The sequence below is a fragment of the Siphateles boraxobius genome, unplaced genomic scaffold (genome assembly GCF_051911475.1).
Source record: "Siphateles boraxobius isolate OS27281-9 unplaced genomic scaffold, OSU_SipBor_1 25, whole genome shotgun sequence".
NCBI classification, from domain to species: domain Eukaryota; kingdom Metazoa; phylum Chordata; class Actinopteri; order Cypriniformes; family Leuciscidae; genus Siphateles; species Siphateles boraxobius.
The window spans coordinates 13,751,572-13,761,628 of record NW_027508866.1 but is presented as its reverse complement, the minus strand read 5'-3'; the positions used below and the strand labels follow the sequence as shown (position 1 = coordinate 13,761,628).

At 34.9% G+C, this 10,057-nt stretch overlaps 2 protein-coding genes across 18 annotated transcripts in view; one reads left to right on the top strand and one right to left on the bottom strand.

Moving 5' to 3' along the window:
• Positions 1-10,057, bottom strand: part of cadm2a (cell adhesion molecule 2a) — a 496,729-nt gene that overhangs the window by 193,277 nt on the left and 293,395 nt on the right. The window lies entirely within an intron of this gene.
• Positions 1-10,057, top strand: part of LOC143750007 (uncharacterized) — a 50,454-nt gene that overhangs the window by 26,348 nt on the left and 14,049 nt on the right. The gene's annotated exons all lie outside the window — the stretch shown is intronic.

The following is a 10,057-nucleotide window of genomic DNA, read 5'->3' as shown; positions in this document are numbered from 1 at the left end:
ACACACTTAATGTAAACTTAGGCCTACTACACATGATTTTAAAAACAGTACCATTGCCGTTTTTATGTTATGATTTTAAATTGGTATATGTGACCTAAGAACGATCTTACATTAAAGGTACATAAAGGTGCTGAGGTCTGACTTTGTGGTGCTCTGAAATTAAGGTATTTTAATATTAATATGTGATGAAGGACTTTGAAAGAAGTTTGACAGATTTCAGTGCTGAATAAGGTTAACACTTTCCCGTTTATTTGAAAATGGTTAATATTTGACAGAAATGTAAAAAAGTAATCAAATCAAAGGTAATATGTAACATTAATTTAGTAAAATCACTGAAATACATAGTTACACTGCTCATTAATATATTTTAAATAAGGAACTTGTAAAGAGTAATTTATGAGCTAACAGAAAAGCTAGTAACTTGTAACTTGTACATTTAACCTACCATGGCTTATTGGCTTTAGCCAACTAGTTTACGGTTAGACTAGGCTAGCTATCGATAACGTTACACTGACACAACTTAAGTTAATGCTCTGAATTAGTAGCTAATATCAAATCCATAACTTTTTGATCAAGTTAAAATTTCCAGGTCAACCACAAATAATCCCACTACCTTTTAATATCATCCGATAACTAATTCAATGCCGAATTGTTGCTTTGCCCACTTACCACTTCAAGACCATCTGTAAAACATTGCCAGCTCAACGTGCGAGACGAGTGAGTGTGAGTTGCTTGTACATACACAACAAAGATTCTACGCGAGTAGCGCTCTAGATTTGATATACACAGACACCATATTAGGAAAAAGGGGCGGGCTGATGCTGACCGATTTATTACACATCCAGGAGAATACATTTGAGTGGATATAGGCTCTGGTAATTATGGAGCATAATGGGAATCAAGTATCGACAAAAAAATCATCAGGGAGGAAAAATCTGAGGGGGCACGTGCCCCCTCACTTTGAATGGGCATGACGCCACTGGAGCTGATGAGTTGAGTGATATTATAATGTGCATAATTGAACTCCAGAAAGGACTTGTGAGTGGACTTCACAGTATATCTGCCATATCAAGTGATATTCCTGTCTGAAGGAAATTAACATATTCAGTTATTATTATGTTGTACATTATTCAGTTCTACATCACCAGTCATTGAGCATTGGTATAGTACAAAGAAAGAAGTTTCAATAAAACAAAGACGTTAAAAATAAGTTACGGTTCCAGCATTACTATTGAGTTTACTATTTTTGACAGTTTTTTTTTTCATTCTGTCACCTGAGTTTGGTTCCTTGCCACTGTCGCCATTTTTTTTCGCCTTCACTCGCCATTGGCTTTTGGCTTGCTTAGTTGGGGACATTTAACATTTAATTTTGAATTTAACAATACTATTAAAACTTTACTTTCCTGTTATCTCTGTAAAGCTGCTTTGAAACAATTTGTATTGTAAAAGCGCTATATAAATAAAGGTGACTTGACTTGACTTTAAAGTGCCCCTATTATGCTATTTTAAAGCTCTCAGTTTGAGGTACATTTTGAGATGTTTTAAATGTAAATCCTCACAATAAATAAACAAAACCACAAAAGTGTTTGTCCATCAACAACCGATGTGTATAAGCTATTTCTAATTTATTGTGGTGCACACGCGGAAACTATATTATGGCGTTATTTTTTAGTCAAAAGTTATGAGCGTGTAAGACCTGCTCACGAGCATATTATGTTATTTCACACGCGCAAAAATGAACCTTCAGTTGGCATGATAAAAGTACTCGCGCACAAATTCAACAACCGAGAGGTGTACAGGTAGCTGCGAGCGAGCGCCTGGCATACTCTCATAGGTTAACTCTGCTTGTACAGTGGAATCTTGCTCGCGCGCAGCGGGCTTCTGCTCGCAGAGTGCTGTTTTGCTCGCGCAGTGGATTCCTGCTCGCTCAGCTGATTTCTGCTCCCTCGAGTCTACATGACTTTTGACAATTTGGGGGCGGAACCAAGGAGGGCACTGACCCTCTTATGATTGGTCACTTTAATCGTAATCACAACCACAGGGACATCTTTGTACTTTGATTGACAGCTCTCATTACAGGAAGCACGGAGTCAAAGTATCTGACGGAGTTTTTTTTTTATTGAAATATCAAGATTTACAGACAAACATGGCTGCATAACTTCCTTTTCTTTAGAATAGGATACAAGGACAATATAGTCAGAGGGAGCAGCTCTTAATACAACAAGAATATAAATGTAGTCTTAGTACAAAAATAAGGATATTTGTAAGCAAAATAAACATTTTAATAAATAAACGGTAAGGAATTATAATATAACATAACATAAGGGGAGAATTCAGTCTTTGTTCATCCATTTATCTTAGTTGGGAAGTGTTTTAGGGTATCATATTTTTGTGCTTTAGGACCTTTCAAAGTTTTTAAGGATTTTATATGCAGTTTAAATTCATTTTAAAAAAAAAAACTAAAAAAAAAAACTCCGTCAGATCCTTTGACTCTGACTTCCTGTAATGAGAGCTGTCCATCAAGGTACAAAGATGTCCCTGTGGTTGCGATTACGATGAAAGTGACCAATCATAAGAGGGTCAGTGCCCTCCTTGGTTCCGCCCCCAAATTGTCAAAAGTCATGTAGACTCGAGGGAGCAGAAATCAGCTGAGTGAGCAGGAATCCACTGCGCGAGCAAAACAGCACTCCGCGAGCAGAAGCCCGCTGCGCGCGAGCAAGATTCCACTGTACAAGCAGAGTTAACCTATGAGAGTATGCCAGGCGCTCGCTCGCAGCTTCCCATACACCTCTCGGTTGTTGAATTTGTGCGCGAGTACTTTTATCATGCCAGCTGAAGGTTCATTTTTGCGCGTGTGAAATAACATAATGTGCTCGTGAGCATGTCTTACACGCTCATAACTTTTGACTAAAAAATAACGCCATACTATATTAACTGTATCAATAAGTGCATAAATTAGCCTAGCACTAACATGACGTGAATGACTAATGTAACATTAAAGTTTGCAAAACAAATCTTCCTCCATCCTTTATCTTTACTCAAAGTAGTAAGAACGACAGACAATTGACATTAATAGACCCAGTTTTAGGTAATAGTGGTAATAATAATAATAATAATAATAATAATAATAATAATAATAATAATAATAATAATAGATAAATAAATAAAAATATTATATAATTTTAATATAATATACATTATTTATAATATATATATATATATATATATTCCTTTAAGTCTAAATAGAGAACATTTGTTTGATGTTTTGACAGCCTTTTGTTTTATTGTTATTCTGTAATAAACTACATTTAATATAAAACATATTTTTGTTTTGAATACACACATCTACTCATTTAATATTAGCAACAAATTATAAAAAATCCACAAATCCACATTTTATCTACTATGACTATGACAAAACACATGGAAAGTGGAAATTATTTAGTAACCAAAAAAATTAAAAAATAAAACAATTTTGTCTAAGAATAAGTTTAAAAGAATACATTTATAAATTCTCTATTTACTATTTACTCTAAGGTTGTGTTCACACTTGTAGTTCAGTTTACTTGATTCTTTTGAAAAAAAAAAAAATTATTAATTTAGTCCTGGTTTGCTTAGTGTTCACACCATCATGTTTACCACCAAACCTAAAAAGAAAAACAACTTTTATGACAAAAAAGGCTTGTGTGTTGGGCTAAATGTGCTTGTTGTATGTCTGTACATATGGTAAGTGAAAACTGATGTAAAGCTTATAAAAATGTGTAAAGGAGACAAAACAGCGCAAGGAATTCCTCTGTTACACACACAAAGAAAGATCTGCTGCAAGGATACGGGGTTTCAACACCTGTGCTGGACTGTAATAGGTCGCACCTTGTGAAATCCCATTCGATTTTTGGTTCATTTTGAAGTCCATGTTGTATTCATATTTGTGTCTAACTGCACCAGTTAGTTTGGAAGCGGACCGAGACCCCCTGAAAAGAGGATCCACTTGTTTGGTGATTCACTGTAGATATATATATATATATATATATATATATATATATATATATATATATATATATATATATATATATATATCTACGCTAGTGGCAGTAAAAATGTTATTCCTTTTCACACAAATTATGGTTACAGGGGCAATATATTAATATTGTCTGTATAAACAAATTGTATGCCCCTTTTCTATTCTCATGATTTGTTGTAAATAATGGCAGTAACGTAAGAGTGTATTAAGTAAATATAAAAGTTAACCTCTCACAATTAATACAACATGATATCAACATATTTTCATAGAATGCCAAGGAAATAAAGGATAAAAAAAAAAAAAAAAAAAGGAACTCTTCTTTTTTTTTTGTTGCCCTTTTTGGTCCTTCCGCCACTGAGATAAACATGTTCAAGATAACGTCTTTATATCAATAATAAATAGTATGTATATTTTCTTAATTTCTCCAGTACCGATAATGTCCGTAGCTTATTGATACAGCGGTCTTTCAAAATTCAGCCTCGGGGCTCGTTCAATACCGGGTTTCAGTACCCATGCCTAGTCTTTACTTTTTTGAATGTCACTCCAAAAAAAAAAAACTTATAATTCTAAAATTCCTTTAGGTCTGAAAGGGTTAAGGCTCAAATCCTGCAATCTATCTCCTATATCACAGTGCCCTTTAGCCCCATCTAACCCCAGTTTGGACCAGCAGAAGCTAGTAAGACACTTTAGAATAAATATCTTACTTTCTAGTTTCCTAGGACGGTTGTCTGAACAATTAGTCATCTTAATTGTTTTGGTCACACTTTAGATTAAAGTCCAATTCTCACTATTAACTAACCATAAACTATGACTTTTTCCTCAATAAACTCCTAATTACTGCTTATTAATTGTTAGTAGGTACAGTAGTTGTAAAGTTTGGGTAGGATAAAGGGATATAAAATATGGTCGTGCAGAACAAGGCAATACTATGTGTTTTCCAAGTACTAATAAACAGCCAATATCCTAGTAATATGCATGTTAATAAGCAACTAAATAATAGTAAAAATTAGAACCTAAACTAAAGTGTTACGGACGGACGGTCAATCTGATAAATACATTTCCAGACAGACGTATAGATGGATTCACACTGTAGTGCAAGAAAGAAATTTGAATAGATATTAATATAAAAGTTAACTTACAAGATGAAGGAAAAATAAAAAAGGAAAAAAACCTTTATCTGTATTCTTCACCAAAACATTATTATATAAGAAGACAGGATATGACTGCTCAGTGTGGTCACATTGGTGTAGATAAAGTTCAGCTTCTAAAAGCATCAGTACACAGCAGCATCACACAAGCAACTTACACAATGGACTCTAAAAGACAGAACATCTGCAAGAGGACTCATGTCAATAGTAGAATTGAAGTACGAGAAGATGGTGAGGAGATGATCACTGATGCCAACAGAGACACAAACCGTCATGATCTCACGACAGAAACAGAGAACTCAGACACCGCAACATATAAAACACTTCAAGACACAGGTACTAAGAGTCATTTCATTATAGTAACATAACTAACATGCACATTTAAGTCTAATGAGTGATTAAGAAATATTTATCTTAATAAATGTGGTGTTAAGGAAGTGATTCTGTGAGGAACAGAAGCTCCAGAGCAGCTGCAGTGTGTTTGGTGTGTGTTCTTCTGCTGACTGCAGTCATAGTGCTGTGTGTGTCGAACTCAGTAAAATTATTGACCAGTTTAACATCAAGTACAGAAACCTCACAAAAGAGATGGATGAGTTAAATAACAGAAAATTAAACTAAGACAATAATATTAAGAATTTATCAAATTATAATGAAACTCTGCTTTTGAAAAAAACAGAAATTACAACAGGAGATGACAGAACTTTGGCAGACGATACATGAAATGGGTAATAAAAAACTAAAACTAAAACTATAACTACACACATTCAATATTAAAAGAATATAGTTTATGTTTTGGGTATAACCTGTTTTAAGTAAGTTGTGCCAGTCAGTGTGGATGGGGGAAAAAAGGGATAATTGTTGTACTGGTTGTTTTTTACAGATGGATGGAAGTGCTATAAATCTAGTCTTTACTTCATCTCCAATGAGCCAAAGGACTCGACTGAGAGCAGAAGAGACTGTAGAGAGAGAGGAGCAGATCTGACAACAGAGAAGAACAAGTGAGTGAAAGTGAATGTTTGTTTGTGACCATAATCAAGTATTAAATTATAGTTTGCAGTGACAAAGTCTGAGAAAACCTTCAAGGTAATTCTGAGTAGAGTATGTAAGCGATGTGACGCTCCGCTCAATCTTCTGCTCTCGCTCCACTTAACCGCTCAGAATGATCACTACCAAAGAAAGAAAAGTGATACCTACCTTTCGCTGTAGGTACATCACCAAACGGGTCTTTGCTAACTCCGTTTCTCCACACTCCCATTGAAAATCTTTTTCTTCATTCTTAACTTTGAAGATTACTTGTTGATAACTCTCACGCATTCAGCTTGAGATTCAAGCAATTGACACCGTTCTACCGATCTCACGCCACACATCCAAAGAGGACACAGACAATGCACTAAATCACTAAAAGTATTAGCTTTCAAATTCTTTTAGTATTTATTATGAAATTTGCTTATAATATGGCGTAACAGATCGCTGTAGTGCCTCAGAATCGGGAATGCACTTGAACCAATTATCTCTTCCGTTTTAATACTTATTACAGGACAAAAAAACATACATGAACATCAGAAGGTATATTAAAGAACCAGTACAACTTTCTGAAATGTATCATGTCTCATGTAATTGCTCAATCATTGTTTCAATCTTGGATAAAGGAGCTGGTAAACAATCTCACGTAACGTTACATTGATCTCAGAAAAGCCATAAACTGTACAGTTAGCAAGAAAAATAAATTAGCGAGAGGCCTTTTGAAACTTTAGTTGAAAAACATTTTTTTTATCTTTGAGAAAAATTAACATGTAAGGTACAACAGGGCTAAATAGAACACATGCAATAATATGCTTGCAGGAAAAAATAGGCCTCAGCAAATATGGCCTCCGCCTCAACATCAAGAAAACTGCATATATGGAAACCAATCCTTCTGATGGCAATATACTGGTCAGTGGCGAAGTGATAAAGAGAAACAGCTTTGAGTACCCAGGATTGCACCTGCAAAGTGACGTGGTATCAATAACGAAGTGTTTGGGAGGCTGATTGCAGCCTGGATGGACTGGAAATAAGTCACTGGAGTTTTATGCGATAAACGAATACCAATCCATCTCTAGTCAAACATATATTGAATGGTAGTACATCCAGTTGCGCTGTATGGAGCCAAATGCAGGCCAGTTACCAAAAGCATTGAGCACCCTCTCCACATTATGACGATGTGCATGCTCAGCTCAATTACTGGAGTGTCTCTTCTTAACCAATTAATTGGTGTTGCGTGAATTACGGAGAAAATGTGGCAAATGCGCCTTTAGTGGTATGGGCACTACCACTGTCGCTAACAACGCCCACCACTTAAAGGTGGACACGGCCACATGGACGACAAAAGCAAAGATGGCAGGATACAATGGATGCAGATATGAGGATCGCCAAATTACACCCGAACCGGGCGCTCAACCGTGCAAAATCGCATGCCAAGACTATACACTTGTGGAAAATACATTAGGATGAAGAAAAATAAATACTTTAAATTCTTTAAAAACAAAAGAAACTTAGAATCCCATAAAAATGTAATATGGCATTACAGTAGTAATAATAAATATATTTTATTATATGATTAATATAATATTTTATGATATTTTATGTGGCAAGTTTTGTGCCATCTTGTTGTTCAGAAGAGAATAAAATCAACTGGGCCTTTTACAGTTATGCACCTTTAGCCCTGTTGTACCCCATTAATATATCAAAATGAATCGATACTGAGTAGAGATCGAAATCGAATTGCAAGCTTATGAATCGAATCGTGAATCCCGAAAGTGGAAAAGCGGCTATTGATTAATTGATTCAGATTCATGATTCATTTTCTTACATTAGATATGTGTTAGGTTTTTTGTTTTTACATTTTACAAAATGTTTTCACTTCAATTCTATTATTAGGAGTATTTTAAAACTGATGATGGAATCTGGATTGGTCTGACTGACAGTGTTGTGGAGGGCACATGGAAATGGGTTGATGGAAGCACACTGACCTGGGTGAGAAATCACTGAACTGAACTGGTTAATATCTAATAAATTATTCTTACAGTCAATATCATATCACTCAGAAATCAGCACTGAACATCTAATGCTGATCTGTAGTTTCAGCTTCTGGGCAACTGGAGAGCCTAATAGTGACATGGGCAAAGAGGAAGACTGTGCTATGCTGTATCCATCAGGGTGGTATGATTATCCATGTAATGATGTTTTTAAATGGGTATGTGAGAGAAAAGCATCTTAAAACGTTCAAAGATCACCGATGGCCCAAGATTATTGTTGTTCAACATCCATAACTACATGTTATATATCTATAACACAGACATCATATTTTTATACATTTAAAAGTTAATAAAAAAAAAATATGTTTGAGCTTATAAATCTCCATATTAATAACAGTCTGAGTAATTCTGAGTCATGAACTGTAAACTCTCTAGTGGTGACTTTCTAAATATATGTTGGTTAAGTGTTTATTCAGAATGACTTATGAGCAGCAACCTTTTTATTTTCGGTATGTCATTTATGCCCCATTTGCCAAAATGGGGGGTGTAGAGAAAGGGGTTAAACTAAAATATGATAAAAATATGATTTCTAATTGGAAGCATACAAATAGCTGTACTTGTCTTTGTAAAAAAATAGTTGTACTTTTTTGTAAGCTACAAGTTCTGCTGTAATCATCTTCATTATTAAATCATTAGGCAGAATAATTTAGTAATAGTTTTTCTGTCAGATTTTACAGTTTCATGTGTGCAGTTTTCTGTGGTTTTAATATGTATAGGCTAACAGCGCTACTCAACATTTATAATAAAACTGTTATACTTCTGATATGTCAATTCCAGTGATGCCAAACTACCAAGCAATGAGCTCCAACACACATCAGATCAAGACTTACACTAGGAACAACAGACTGATGTTAATGCTAGGCTAACGGCTAAATCTTGCTAATATGCACTTCCTAGACAAAAAAAAAATGCATTTCCTATGACATTGTTTAAGGACACAGTAGAAATCGAGAGAATGTTCAGTCTTTATTTCCACAGATACATGACCTGAAAGCAGTTTATCTCTTGACAATGCACTTAGTGTGCTTCTGCCTGACATGAGCATGCAAATATGCTGTGATATAAAACTGACGTCTTATGTCAGGAAATGTATTTAGTGATAGAAACATCTTATTAGTTTCACATCCTCTAAAATGCTTTTTCAGAACTTCTCATCAAAAGTTTCCCTTAAAGATGCACTCTTTTTAATTTTTTACGTATCCAAATATTATAGAGAAATTAAAAGTAATTTTTAAATATGTTACAAATCATGAGATAAAGACTCACAAGTATTTTGATCATATAGTCTGTAGCTTCCTCAGGCACAAACGGTCTGACCGACATGTAAATGCTCATGTACTGCAATGTACTGTATTAATTATATTAATGCTATTTTAAATTAGTATTGTCCCTTGTTGAGTAGGCCTACTCTTGTAAAAAAAACAAAAAACGGCAGTGACAGGGAATGACTTTAAAATGTCAAATATTTACAATGTTGTTATTATTAAGTATCAATTAAATATAAACACAGCCTAATTCTAATAAAAAGGACAGACAATGAATTAAGCTATTTTTCGAATCAATAAATGTACATTTCAAACGAACTATGCTGGCTTGAGAAGGCTGAACCTCAAGCCGGGACACAAACTCAGATCTTTTAAAGTGCAGTTACGCCATGTAGCGCAGTTGACTGCTACTCGTGAAAATGAGCTGTGACATGTCCACTCCATAACATTTGAAAATCTATGGTCATAGCGCCGCTTAGCGGTTAAGAGCAGAAATGCATTTGCCGCCACAACCGGTACGGTACCCGCGGCGGCAAAAAACACATTCTG